Source organism: Orcinus orca, chromosome 15, assembly GCF_937001465.1.
Source record: "Orcinus orca chromosome 15, mOrcOrc1.1, whole genome shotgun sequence".
Lineage (NCBI taxonomy): Eukaryota > Metazoa > Chordata > Mammalia > Artiodactyla > Delphinidae > Orcinus > Orcinus orca.
Window position 1 is genome coordinate 5,940,096 of NC_064573.1, and position 15,103 is coordinate 5,955,198.

Below are 15,103 nucleotides of genomic sequence, written 5' to 3' on the forward strand. Positions count from 1 at the left end.
CTAGGGAAGCTGGTGGTCACTGATCAAGTCCAGGCAGTCTTAGGCTTATTGACACACAGGATGTGCTTTGGCTTCCCAGGCTGGTTACTGCACAGATCCTGAGTCAGAATTCTATTGCCCTGTGGGGTCTAGTCATCGTCCCTTTGTATATGTCTCTCAGTCCTCCCATTGGTCAGTTTCTCACTTATAAGGACTGACACCTTTCAGAGGCTACAGAGCCAGATCTTCACCTCTCAGGGTTTGTTCAATTATCTCCAAGACCAGTCACAGTATGGGATCTTATTTACCTTTTTGTTGTTATATCATCATGTATCAAATGAAGAGAAAGTAGCTGCAGAGAAGCATTAAGGCTCTATATAGAATACAGTGGACATATGACCACTATGTGGAAACAAGAATAAATAATAATCCAAGTAAGAAGCTTCAGAATTGGGAACCCCAATTGCCCAACTTAGACCAAGAGACAAATCCCACAGAATATGAGGATCAATCCTAGAGAGCCAAGTAGCTTCTTTCCGTAGTGGAACATATGGCCTCTTTTACCTTGGCTGCTTTATTGATCCAAGAACAGCAAGAAATATTAGCCATGGCACAGATGTCTCCAAGATTAGTCAATAAGAAATGTAGAGCAATGCACTGTCCATCACTAATCATGCTGGCTTGAGACGGATCTGTTTTCCACGCAGGGCAGAGTTCATTAATGACATCATTCATATGACCATCATTAATAATATACCTATCATTAATCATAAAGGACATGCTGTTGTTAATAATGTGATAATTTCCTTACAATCTTTTGTATTTGTGTGATTTTTTTTTACCTTAGGTAAAGGTCAGTAGTCTAAAGAAAAGCTTACATGAGTGATAGTATATCTTGCTTAAAAACCTTCAGTTTTAGTTTTGGAGTAAGATCCATCCCCACATAGTACGAGGTTGGGTTCTCAGTGATTTATTTAATGTGATAGACACTCGCCAATAAATAGGAGAGAGGCACAGAAAAGTTCCATAAGCGAGCTAAAACAATTTTGGTTTTCTCCTTCTAGCAGAGGCAGAAGAGAAGCAGGATTCAGGGTTCTGCAGAGAAGAAGAGAACTGTGAGAGGGGGAGAGGAACTGAATCTCAAAAGCCATTAATTGTCGGACTGGAACATGCTCTGTGTTCTCAGCGAGGAGTAAAGTCTACACTGGGTCAGGAACCATGAGATCAAGAAGGAGCCTAGAATTCATTCAGCAGAGGCACCACCGGGTTTTACAGCAGCAGCTATGACCCTGAGGCATGGGGTATAAGCCTTTGTAACTGGTTAAGGAGCAGGCGAGAGCAAGCAATTTTGGGCTTTTTTGAAATTTCCCATAAAGATGAATCAAAACCATAAGGGCTTTTTTGTCCGGGTTGCTGCCGCACAAATAGACAAAATGGGTTTTTGTAGTTAGGGACGCCTAGAGAAGGCTGTGGGAGATGCCACTGTGGGTCACAGAAAGCCTTTGTGTTCAGGGTCACGCAGCAAAGGGTCTCTTACCGAGGACTTGGTCACTTCATAAAAAGGCATGGCAATCTCAGAATACTTTGATGCCAACTGACTGCTAGATCCAGTTAAACCAAGAAACCCTCTCAATTATCATTTTGTAAGGTGTCTAGGATACATCTGGATAATCTTTAGTCTGTTAGGAGAGAATATATTCCCCTTGTTAGGAAGGACGGGACCAAAATAATGGACTGTGTTTTGGCAAAATTGTAATTTCTCCTTGAAACTTTTTTTTTTCCTTTTCTGCAAAGGTTGAACCCAAGTAAATGGAATCTTTTGTATAGGTTTCCCTGTTCCATGAACAAAGTAGTTCATCTATATATTGTATAGTAAGTCTCTCAGACATCTAATGATGATGCCATATACATAATATACTTTAACAAAAATGCAAAATATATATATATATTTTTTTTTTTGTAAATATTTTTTCTGATAGTTTGATAAGAATTTTTTTCAAAATACTCTATGTTAGCATAAGCTAACTTTCATGAAATTTGCATTAGATTCCTTTGGATAGATATACTAAAATGTATATAATCAATTTTCTGTTTAGACATTTAGACTTCCTCTAACTTTTGCTATATAAATGAGTTTGCCCATACACTCATAAGTGACATTTTAAATTATTATCTATATTTTCACATTTTCCCAATACTGGACATTATTTTCTCAAGAAAATATGGCTTTAAAAATTTAATCACTGTCTTGTCAAAATATCCAAAAGCTAATAACCTCCAATGCCCATGTTTCATAACTCAGAGAAGCTTCTTTAATTGTAACACCCTTTCGGAATAATTGATTTAAAAAAAGAGAGTACAAGAAAATCTTTTGAAATTAAAAACTGTGGTCCAATTTTTTACTTCCTTCAAGTGTGATTCAAATAATGATATTTATAAAATACAAAACAGGGAGATAACTTTCAACAACTCATATTGCAGTTTAGATGTATTTCATTTGGACAAAAAGCAAATTTCCATAAAACATCTTGAAGAAATATCTTCTAAATATATTAAGGTATTTATAGCAATGATCACATAAAACTGATTGATCCTTTGTTTTCCAATTATCTTCTGTATAAACCTTTAATCACTAATACTAGGTAACCATTAACTGTTTTGTCACCTTCACTGAATAATGTCTCAACCTGTTAATTCCCATATGTTCAGCAGATACCTCAAAGTAGGCCATAGAGTAGCAGCCAAAACTGTTGATTGAATGTCTAAACAGATGTGTAATTGACAAAAGTAGGGAATTCTTTTCCTTAAGACCCCAGTCTTTATTTTTACTTTCTACACACTCCCCAAAATCAATCACCAACCCTAATTTTATATATATAGTTATTATTCTTTTTTTCCAAACATCCTAGTCATTGATCCTTTTCAGCAACAAAATTAATTCCTTTTATTTTTAAATCTTTTAAGCATGTCTACTGTTCTCTTAGATAAGAAAATAACCAAAACTGGGAATAAAAAGAATTAAAGTGGAAAAGAAAAAAAGAAAGGCAGGAATATATCATTAACTGAATTTTCAGTTTTTGCTTAACAGGGAATTTACTACACACTTTTGAAAATGTTTTAAACATGTATCAGCTCCTGGGGGCTTCCCTGGTAGCACAGTGGTTAAGAATCCGCCTGCCAATGCAGGGGACACAGGTTCGATCCCTGGTTCAGGAAGATCCCACATGCCGTGGAGCAACTAAGCCCGTGTGCCACAACTACTGAGCCTGCGTGCTAAAACTACTCAAGCCTGCGTGCCTAGAGCCCGTGCTCCATAACAAGCCACCGCAATGAGAAGCCCGCACACCGCAACGAAGAGTAGCCCCCACTCACCGCAACTAGAGAAAGCCCAAGTGCAGCAACGAAGACCCAACGCAGCCAAAAATACATAAACAAAACAAATTTATTTAAAAAAAAATGTATCAGCTCCTTTATCTCCCACAAAATTAGTTTTTAAATTATGAGTGAAATTGGATTTCATATGTTTTGTACCTGTGAATTTACTTTAATGAAGCCTGAGTTTTTGAGGGCAAGATGATATTTCTTTCCAAGTTGTCTGTATAACTTTGTATCAATGTTAAGGCATTCTTATTTAAAAATTGTGCAACTTTCTGAATTTTCTAACACACTCATTCATAAATATGAATTGTATAAAGAGGAAAGACTAAAGTCTAGCAGCTCTCTCCTCACACCTTTCCCCACCCTGACTCCACTCCTGCACGTGGCAGACAGGAAGTAATAAGTGTCATGAATGTCACATGGCCTCTCCCTCTATCCCCGGCAAGGTCAGACTGACCACTTAGCATTCAGTAAGTAGTCCCTGAAAGTAATTTGACAATAAACTGCTCAGGAGTTAACAGTTAACTGCAGCTCTGGAGTTTAGTTTCATCATTGAATAAAAGCTGTGAATTTACTGGACTGAATGTGAAAATACACTTAAAAGGACAAACATACCTGCCTTTGATTCAAATGAGTAGAAATTAAAACGTTTTGTTTACTTTTTCAGGCTTTGTTTTTTTCTTTTTAAAAGAGAGAAGTTGTGACTTGCAATATCAACCAACAAACTATGTACTTGTAACAGTAATTGTCTTTGTATAATTCTAGGGGATCTTATAACATCCCACTCTATCTATCTATCCTAAAATAATTTTTAATATTAGATATTTCATTGGTTTTACAAGACATATAGTAGGGTACTTGCTAATGTTTCATTAAGAGGCATCATCAATATTTAAATTAATCCTATTAAAAAATAACTGAAGTTTCAGCAACTTTCACATAAGGTATTGAAGATTTTGTCTAATCATTCATGTCTAAAATACTATTGTTTTATCAAGATGCTCAGACTTTCCAATCAAGCACCTATTTTGTTTTTGGTTTTGTGTTTTTAAATTTACAAGCTCTGTGATAGGAAAGACACATAAAGAAGGATGAGTGTGGTTTACCAGTGCTGATGTAACACATACCTAAGAATATAAGATGACAGGGCTTCCCTGGTGGCGCAGTGGTTGAGAATCTGCCTGCCAATGCAGGGGACACAGGTTCGAGCCCTGGTCTGGGAGGATCCCACATGCCGCAGAGCAACTAGGCCTGTGAGCCACAACTACTGAGCCTGCGCGTCTGGAGCCTGTGCTCCGCAACAAGAGAGGCCGCGATAGTGAGAGGCCTGCGCACCGTGATGAAGAGTGGCCCCCGCTTGCCACAACTAGAGAAAGCCCTCGCACAGAAACGAAGACCCAACACAGCCAAAAATAAATTAATTAATAAACTCCTACCCCCAACATCTTCTTTAAAAAAAGAATATAAGATGACAGATAAAAATAGGACATTTGCCAACATTACCATCCCACTTCACTAACAGACAGTGGTCCTAGCTTCTGACACGCTGACTTGGAATGAAAAAACCAGTTCTGCAATGATTTAGTATTCGCTGTAAAAGCACTGAACCCAATGGTTAACGCACTGAGCGGGCACAGGATGGCTAAACCTCAGTGCTCCTTCATCACACATGCTGGAGTATGTTTCTAGGTACAGGATCAATACCTGCAGCTTCGTTAGGTAACATAAAACTCGCCAATGAGTCTACATTGGGAGGCCAGGTCACGGCCACAGGAGTCACCCTCCAAACCAACCAGATCAGAGAGGTGCAACCCTGCAGTGTGGCCAGAGAATGGACTTCAGAAAGTTTGTCTTGATCGATAAGCACTCAATACCTCTTAGCTCCCCCTCTCTGCTTCTTTGTTTCCCAAGGCACTCAAAGCAGAGTAAGAGTTTATGAGACAGGAAAGCTGTCTCCATATAAATAATACACCAAAACTTTTATGATCCATTTCATGCCACAACTTAAATATTCACTAAAAGACGGAAATGCTTCATCTTGATGGCAGGCTTCTTTGACTTTTTATCTATCTTTTTATTGATTTCCTTCTACAAAATCCAAAAAGAATGAGGATTTTAAGATGTTTGTATGCCATTTGATAACAGGAGAAAACTATTCTTGCTTTTGTGTATTCAATGAGAAATAATGGAAATGTGCCTTTAAAGTAGAAAACCCACTTTAAAAATAACTTCCAATCTTTATAGTCCCCAAATCATCCCATTTTATTACACTAAACAATTTCCTGACCCAGAAGATTGTAGTTAACATGGAAAAATATGAAAGCAAAATAAAATACGATCAACTGAGTTCAAAAATGACTTTTTTCTAGGCTTCAAGACAGTTAGCCATTAGTGCCTGTCATTGGGCTGCTTCCAAAATCCCAGTTGGTATTATTTGTTATCATCGGGAGTATTACATAACTGGAACCCCGGAGCAGAAAATCTTCGCCCCCTAATAATTTGTCCTTGCCTTAGTGTTACTACTGCCCCATGTCTTCACAAAGACCATACACTTATTTTTGTGCTTTTTGCTTTCCCTCATTCTCAAAACAAAACAGTATTTCCCCTTATTTTTGTTTATACTTCTGTGTCTTATTGTTTTCCATATGTTTATATTTTCTTTAATTATGCTTTTAATGACATTTTTACATCAAACTTCAGGAAGCTGCACTAAACTTGACCAAATGAATATGAGAAAAAATATTTAGGGAAATATTTTACCTTTCATATCTTTGCAAGCATAGAAGATGCACTTGGGAATATATTTCCAAGGGGTCTAGTGTGCCAATGCAAAGAGGTGAAGCTGGGTGTGTAGGATACAACAAACTTAGCCTTATAGTTAGTTCTCTAACAAGTTATTTGTGAAGAAAATAGACTAGCTAAATTTTTTGAGGACAACTGGTTCAGAAAGTGATGAAAATACAAATACTCCAGAGATGATATGTTGGTTTTGAAACTTGTTTCTCATAGTGTCTGCAAACCACCTGGGCGGGAACCATCTAGGATGCATCTTAAAATTGCACGTGCCTACGACCACTGGGGTGTGGGTCTTGAGCCTCTTACGCTAAAAAGTCAGGCTTGAGAAATATTTAATAAAACAGCAACAAAGGCCTTATTCACTATTCACAGACAAGCGAAATGAAAACTTCTCTGAAAGATGGAATATTAAAAATATTCACTTAGATATGCAAAACTTTGACCTCATTTAGAGTAATTACATATCTTGTGACAAGCAATTTGGAATAGCCAAATGACTTCAATTATTTTATATTTTTACCAAAATTTAATTAGAATACTGGCTATCAGCACTTAACTGAAAGATACTTCTGCCAAGATATTTGTGCAGTGAGAAGCTGTGATTGGTAGAAAAGTTAAAATAATTAGCTATACTCAAAATATTAGAGAACATAGATTTAAAAAACATCAAACTGTTAATATTTTTTTCTTCCTAGCCCCTAACTGAATACTTGGCTAGTCAGCTACTTGTCTGAAAATTAAATGGTTATTTCCATATAAAACTTACAAGAATTTGGAAAATTACAGAGGGATCAGTTTTAAGAGCACTGGGATTAAACAATACCTGGAATGCAAGAAAAAAAAAATCTGAAGGGATCACACACTAATTTAAATAATACAAGATACATTCAGAAAGCCAAATTTTATTTTTCCAAAATGCAGAGAGCTCCTGAAAAATATTCTAAATCTAATATATTTCCAAATTCTAATGCATTCTGATATTCTAAACATATATATTTCTGTATTGGATATTGTAAGTTAAAATTTGGAAGGAAATTTTCCCTGGATTCAGTGTTGTGCACGTAACAGACCTTGAAATGTGGTATAAACCCATAGCAACTCGTAACCCACACTGAAAAATAAATCATGACATAATTGTTCTATAGACACTTTCTATTGGAGAATCCCTATATCATCACATGTAATACCCTTAAGTACAAAGATAAATGTCATTAGGAGATGTATATTTGGCCAGTTTTTAACCTGCCAGAACTCTAGGGGCATTTATTGTGGATGACATATCATAGTCATGAATTAATTAATGTTCTTAATGCCACTGAAAAAGAGATGGAGTCAACAAACTCAATGTGTAAAACAGTAACTATATGATAAATGGGTCATTCAGTGCGTTTTATTAAATTAAATACATTCGTGACAAAAGCCAGCACTGCAATATTGACTGAATAATTTAATCTTGTCATCTTATAGAGCGGGTTGCAAAATAATAAATTGTTCAAGCTGAGTAAGTTATTGAATACTTTTAGACTCAAGAGACTTGTGGGTTTAAAACACACTCCTGCTACCTCATTCTTCAGAGTTGACAGATATTAGAGCATTCATAATAAACCTGCCATTAGGGGCACTCATCTTTTCTTTTCTTATTTCTCTGACAGAAAAATATACATTTTTTGGCTGAAATATTATCTTTCAAGAGGCCTAATTTATGAGGACCAAACTAACTCAGCCCAAAATGTCTACTCAGACTTTTTGGAAAATATTAAGACTTTCCTGACATTTCTTCAATCCTGTTAACTACCATAATGATGATGTTTAAACGGTAAACAATTCAAGATAGATTATCAAAGGGCTAAGCAAAGTGAGTGCAGTTAGATGACTATAAATAGTAAGAGAAGAGTAGGTTTAAAACACAGTTTTGTTTAGTTAGGCTAGCGATTCAATGTCATCTATTAAGCAATCCTACATGGGAGCCAAGCCTTTCCATTGTTTTCATCAAATAAGGAAAACACAATCTTAAATCATTTGGGGCAGGAATGAGAAATAAAACATGAGCATCAGGTGGAGAATAAAAAACATATCTATACCCCTACAATTTCCACCGTTTAGTGGACAATACTTTCTTATAACTTCCCAGAACAACACAAACACATGCAGGCCAGGTTGAAAACGGGTGGACAAAATTCAGGGAGCCAAAATGCTGGGTCCTCCAACTATTCATTCTGTGTCCTTATGAGAAATGTTTTCTCTCTTAGTAGTTACGTAAGAGGGAATAAAATAAACCAATAAAGGAACCACCCAGTGAGATGTTCTTTGCAGAAACAGAAGCCTATGACTATAATATGTTTACGCTTTCAAGGTTACGTGAAAAACAATGCTCTAGAGCTGGTTATTAGTCACCCAGTGTGACTAATGCATTATATATAGGATGCATAAACAACAAGGTCCTACTGTACAGCACAGGGAACTATATTCAATATCCTGTGATAAACCAGAATGGAAAAGAATAACTTTGCTGTACAGCAAAAATTAATACCACATTGTAAATCAACTATACTTCAATAAAAGTTTTTAAAACTTTTTTTAAATAATAAAAATGTTAAAAGTCTCATTGATCAAGGTGCTCCTTTTTGGCTTTTGAAAGATTCAGATGTTGTCTTAGCCAGTTTGGCTTAAACAATAGACAGTTATTTCTAACAGTTTTGGAGGTTGGGAAGTCCAAGATCAAGGTGCAAAGTTTAGGTTCTTGGTGAAGGTCCTCCTCCTGTCTCAGAGATAGCCGCCATCTCTTTGTCCTCACAGGTGCTTTTCTTTGTGTGCACGTGGAAAGAGAGAGAGAACTCTGGTCTCTTCCTCTTCTTAGGAGGACGGCAATCCCATCATGGGGCCCCACCCTCAGGACCTCATCTCAACCTAGTCACCTCCCAAAGGCCCCATCTCCTGATACCATCACACTGGGGGGCTTTAGGTCTTCAACACATAAATTTGGGGGTGACACAAACATTCAGTCCATAACATATACCTTCCCGTATATGTTTATACACATTCAAACTAAAGGACTCAGGGCACTGACTTATAGCTGTGATAGTCAAACAGCTGTTGTGAGTGGCCTCAGGACACAGGCAGAGCAAACGCTAATGAGCAAAGTTATATAACATTACACTCCTCAAGAGAATCAAGGACTAAAATACATAACCAACTAATAAAATGTTATGTATAAAATATTTATGTTGATGAACAATGGATGCATATAAATTGCCGTCTCTAAATGATAACACAAATAGTGCTCTAGCTGATGGTTTATAAGCAACATGATAAATGTCTTAGCTATCTTTAGTCCTATAATTCTCTGCTACTTTCAAGCAGCTCAGAAGCTGCTTACAAGTCAGAGTTGCTTATCTACTCATGCATCACAGTTGAGAGCTAACCCAATTCTAATAGTTTTCATCTTTGCTTTTTCTTCTAATAGGATTATTTTATTTGCTTAAAAATATTATTAACATTGTTCTTACTAGAGAAAAAGAAAAATTATATTAGTTAAATCCACAAATCAGAGTACCTGAGAATGGGTTGGAGAATTACCAAATATTTGTTCACAGCTGTTAAGTGTAAGATTCCATAGAATCTTGAGTTGATATGACACGCTTATTTCCAACTTCCCTTCCAAATTATTTTCCAAAGAGGTGTTGAAAAGATCTACTTTTATGCATCCAGTAAGAAAAACATCCAGTGAAATAAAAAGGTAACTGCCCTATGATTTGTACATAGCGATTATAATCTGACCCACTCAATAATTAGTTTTTAGATCTTATGTTAAGTATAGTATACACTTAGAAAATTACACAAATCATAATAAATTTTCACAAACTGTAAACTCCTCTGCCACTGAAACTCATATCAAGACAGAATTACTAATATCCCAAAAGCTCTCCTCCCTTTCCCTATACCTCAGAAGTAACCACTATCTTAATTTTATGCAGTAAAGATTAGTTTTGCTAATTTTGAACCTTATACAAATGGAAGTGTACACTCTGTGCACCACTGAGAAATGTAATAAGATGTGAAAAGATTGTAAATGCTCTTGTTTTATAATATTAAACATTGTCTTCTCCTGAAATGACCAGATTAAGAAACACTGCAAATCTATCCTTGGAAATAATGGAAGACATGTACGGCAAAACAGTGGAAACATTATAAATTGTCATCAAAAGAGTGATAAAATAAATGGTGATTTGTTTTTATACTAAGAAATACAGTACAGCTATGAAAATGAACCAATTACGGCCACACAATTCAGCATGAAAAAGTCATGCAAACATAATGTTGAATGAAAGAAAACTTGGGAATGTGTTAAGATTCTACTTATGTACAGCTCACAAATGGACAGAGTATTCAATATTGATAGAAGATAGACAATGGTAACTGTGCTGGAAAACCCTAGAAGGAAGCATGCAGGGGCTCTGTGAGATGCTGTTAAGGGTCTATTTCTTGATCTGCCTTGTGATTTTATGGGTGTGTTTACTGTGAAAATCCACTGAGGTAAACATTCAGAATTTATGCCACTTTCTGTATGTCTGTATCAATACAAGAGATTTGTTTTTAAAAATGAAAGACACAAAGGCAAATTTTTTAAAACAGGGAACAAGATGAGAATGTGAAAGTAAGCTTATGAAAATGAACAAATGTTGAATATAATAATATCTTTATATATTATTAAAGGGACAAACACACAGAACTTAAAAAAGTCAAATGAAACAATCCAGATATAAAATAAGGTTTAAACCCACTAATTGGAACTATATCACATTCCACAAAAAAATGACCACAGAAGGAGAATGTTAATTCAGACCCTAGTTCTGTTTATAAATATTAAATATAAAGGAAAAAATAAATCTTAGAAATAGACAAAAATTCCAAATCTTATAAATATGGATCATTTGTTCTGGTTTGCCTGGGTCGGCACCAGGCGTACTGTTGTCCTGGTGTGATATTAATACCATCTCCTTTCATTCTCAGCAGTGTCTCGATTTGCACAATGAATCATATAGCTACCCTTACTTATAACAGGTGACAAACTACCTTCGGATATTTCCAAAGTTACTTTTACTTCTATGGGGATTAAGGGTGCACATGCATCGGTGCTCTATCTCCAAGCATTTTCAGAAAAATATACAGCACGCATGAATTCACATATGGGAACAACAGTCTGATTTCAGCTGAACCACTCCTGAACTTGTTTGCATTCTTCCATATGTCTACACCGCTGAGTTGCCTCGTGAAATAATCTCATCCTTTCTGCCTTCCAAAAACCCAGGGACCCTAGGGTGTCTGTCTGCAGAATGCCTTCTTTCTGTGTGGTGTTTTCTCCACCCAGGCAACATGCATCGCCCAAGAAGAAAGCAGAATAGAATTCCCATGACCGGTGTTTTCCTCTTTTCCCTCTTCTTGGAATTTTATGTTTAGTAGCCCTTATGACAGAAACTGGAAACGTGGGCATGAGGAAATAACAAGGTGAATTGTCCAGTCTTGTTTTGGAAGGTCTTCTGTAATTGGAACTAATATCCTTAGAGAATAGAGCTGAGCAAAGGGATTAAAGATCTTGATATCAGAAAAGAATAATTGTATCTGTAGCAAGAGGAAATGATAAATAAAATAGCTGCAGTTTCCAAAGCAAAATGTTAATATGGCAACACTTGGATCCAGAGTTGGTAGAGTGGTTAATGCAGTACTGAACCCTTTGTCACAGGCTGCCTAGCTTCTATTTCCAGCTTTGTTACTTATGAACAGTGGGATCTTTGGAAAATCACAGATTGTCTCTGCTCCTTGGTATCCTCATTTGTAAACCAGGGATGGAAGGAGTAGAATCAACATCATATGATTTTGTGAGTTAATACATGTAAAGCACTCAGAACAAATGCTGGCGGTATTTATTTGCTAAATAAATACCGACAATCCTAGGGCTCTATCTGTGACTGACTTAAGACAAATGAGAATAAAGATTCTTAAATTAGAAGATAAAAGTAAATTTGAAGCTGGAGAGTTTTGAGGTATCCCAGATCTTAATCCAAAAAAGATCATGTTGCCTCCTCGTGTAAGTTGTGACCCAGTGAGAAATATATTAAAGTGTGAGCAAATGGACATTCTAATATCAATTTTATTAAGTGAGAAAATTGACACTGGAGGTTTGGCAGGAACTTTGCAAGGACAAGAGACCTCAAAAATACAAGGTCCCTGTGCAATTTTATTCCTAAAATCCTGAAGGAGAAAGGCCAAGCGATGCATCCTTACTGAGGGTTCTCCAATGACCCCAGTAGAATACACTCGCTTCTCATAGTGGGGCCAGTGTGTGTTGTGTTGTGTGAGAGTCACAGGGGTGGTGGGTGGTGAAGAGAGGGAGAGGGGATGCCTGAAAATCAAGGGGAAGTTTAATGCTGGAGGAGATGCTGCTACAAGGAAGGAATCAAACATCACATTACCCTAGGACAACGGCATGTATTAACATCATTGACTATTGGAAAGGTATTGAGTAAGGTAGGCAATGTAATCAAAACCAGGAGAGCTGTAGCAGTCCGAAAAGACCCTTATCAGCTAAGCTCTTCGTCACCTGTGTACTTTCTCGAAATCCATCATATTCCTCTCTTCTCTGAATTTCCACCACTTCTGTGTTTCTGTCAATAATTAGAAAATGCTCTCATTTTACCCTCCATTGGATATGGCATCGATCCCAGTAAACGGCTGTCTTTACTGCCTGAAACCCAGCCTTTATTCTTTTATTTACTCCTACTTTCTTTGGCTTGATTTATGCTTCTGGCATGCTACCATCTGCTACTGATTCCTAGACAATCTATATGTATATGTCACAGCATTTAAAACAATAGATGTTGGTAGATAACAAATGGAGAGATGATTATGTGCTGTTCTAATTCAAGACTATGATGGGTGGCCCCAGGCCGTATCAGGAAAGAAGAGGATATTCCATTAAATTTTCTAAAAAATTGTGGAACTCTATGTGCTAGGTAGATGCACGCTCCAGGGCAAGATTATAACGAAGATATGGGTCTGTCTTCTAAAAGGCTGCATTTGTTTCAAAATGGCTTTGAGACTAATGGCTTATCTGTCTGCTTGAGTCAGTTTAGGTATTTTGATTAAATATAATACTATTTTTATTACAAATTTGTTTCAATGAAAAGAGTTGGGCCTGGTAAGTAATAAGTATTCTGAATCAAGAAGGAATTTGTACCAGCTTATTCTATTAATGCACATCATAACCCAGTACGTGCATTTTCACCATTGGCATAATTGTGGCTAAAATCAAATCCAATATAAATGATTGTTCTCTCAATTGCCTCCACCTCCAAATTTATTCTCTCCTTCAGAAGAGAAAATCCCAAACCATTATTTTATGACTAGACAAAGTAACACTTTTAATTCAAGAGATTCCAAAGGAGCAATATGATATTAGAGGGATGCCATTTTTAAAAAATGAAACAAGTTAGCAGAAACACTTTGGGAAAAAGGTAACAAATTAAGCATGTTTACTGAAAATATAATAAAATCGCAGGCTAAAATTGAATATGTAGAGTGATATCAGCAATAGTAAGAAAAACGTGAAAGGAAGAACACTTAGAGAGAGTCTAGGCGGCTTTGTCAATTGGGATGTGATTTTGGACAAGAGGGACAAAAGTCAAGGAGAAAAAATCTGGGAGTTGGTCAAATGGAAAAGGAAACTACAATGAAAGCAGGTGGGATATAGATATAACCAAGTTTCTGTAAAATTGGAAGCAATATAGATAGATAGGACTGGCTCAGCTCCTCCCACACACAGACTGTGCCACCCGGTACCGACAATGATGTGTGTGATAGCTCAGCACTTGGCAGGCAAGAATAAAATATGACAATATCAACCAAATCTAATGTGGTATCTGGCTTCTATTCATATGATATAGAATTAGTTGTTGCAACAAAATGAGCTCAAAATACAGCGGCTCAAACAAAACAGAGCTTTTTTTCCACCACTGTAACGGTCTGTGCTTTATTCCACAGGACGTCGTATTCCAGGTTGATGGGGGCTCTGACACTAACCCATTTGATGCCTTTCTCTGGGTTCAAGGGGTCTGCTCCGGTCCTGTGCACCCCCAATCAACAGAAGGTGGGAATGATCAAGTCCAAGGCAATCTTTCCGCTCATACCCCAATGGACAAAACTAGTGATATGGTCACACCTAACCTTAAAGGAAGCTAGGAATTGTGGTCTCTAACTGGGTATCAGTGTTGTCCTATAAGATCTGGGACAGTACAGGTGAGAATGGACACTGGAATATCAATTAGCTCTGTGCCACGATGCCCACCAGTGTGACTGCATGTTGTATGTGAGTGTGCATGCCGCAGAAATGGCGCCCCCAAAACGTCAAGTTCACAGGATTGCCTGGGTGTTAAATTCATTTCACGGCACCTGGATCAGTATGCACCCCGACCTTGCCCAAGCCCTGTCCCCCGAGGTGTTGCTGATTCGTGCTGCACAGGCTGACTGCTGACTAGCTTTCGTATTACCAAGGGGCCCAGAGGCTTTATAACTCTGCTTTAAATCAAGTCCTAAATCTTCATTTCCCTGTATTGCTTGACAAATACAGAAGATACGCTTTAAATAAATAGTTTTATAAGTTACCTGCAATATTTTATTTTTACAGAAAAATACTGCTTTTAAGCTTGTAGGTGCAGAATATAAAGATTCAACATTAATGAAATGCTGATATACCCTAAATAAGATGAGAAAGTGTTGTTCAACTATTTAATATAAAATCAGCAACAAAAATTCACATGCCTCTCTGTGATCTCAAGACAGATACATATTTTCTAATTCTCTTTAGGAGGCAGTCCTAGGCTTTTATACCACACAAAGGCTGATTCTCAAAGTACTCTGGAGAGGAAGCTCCCCATTTGGGTGGATGTGCTGGGCA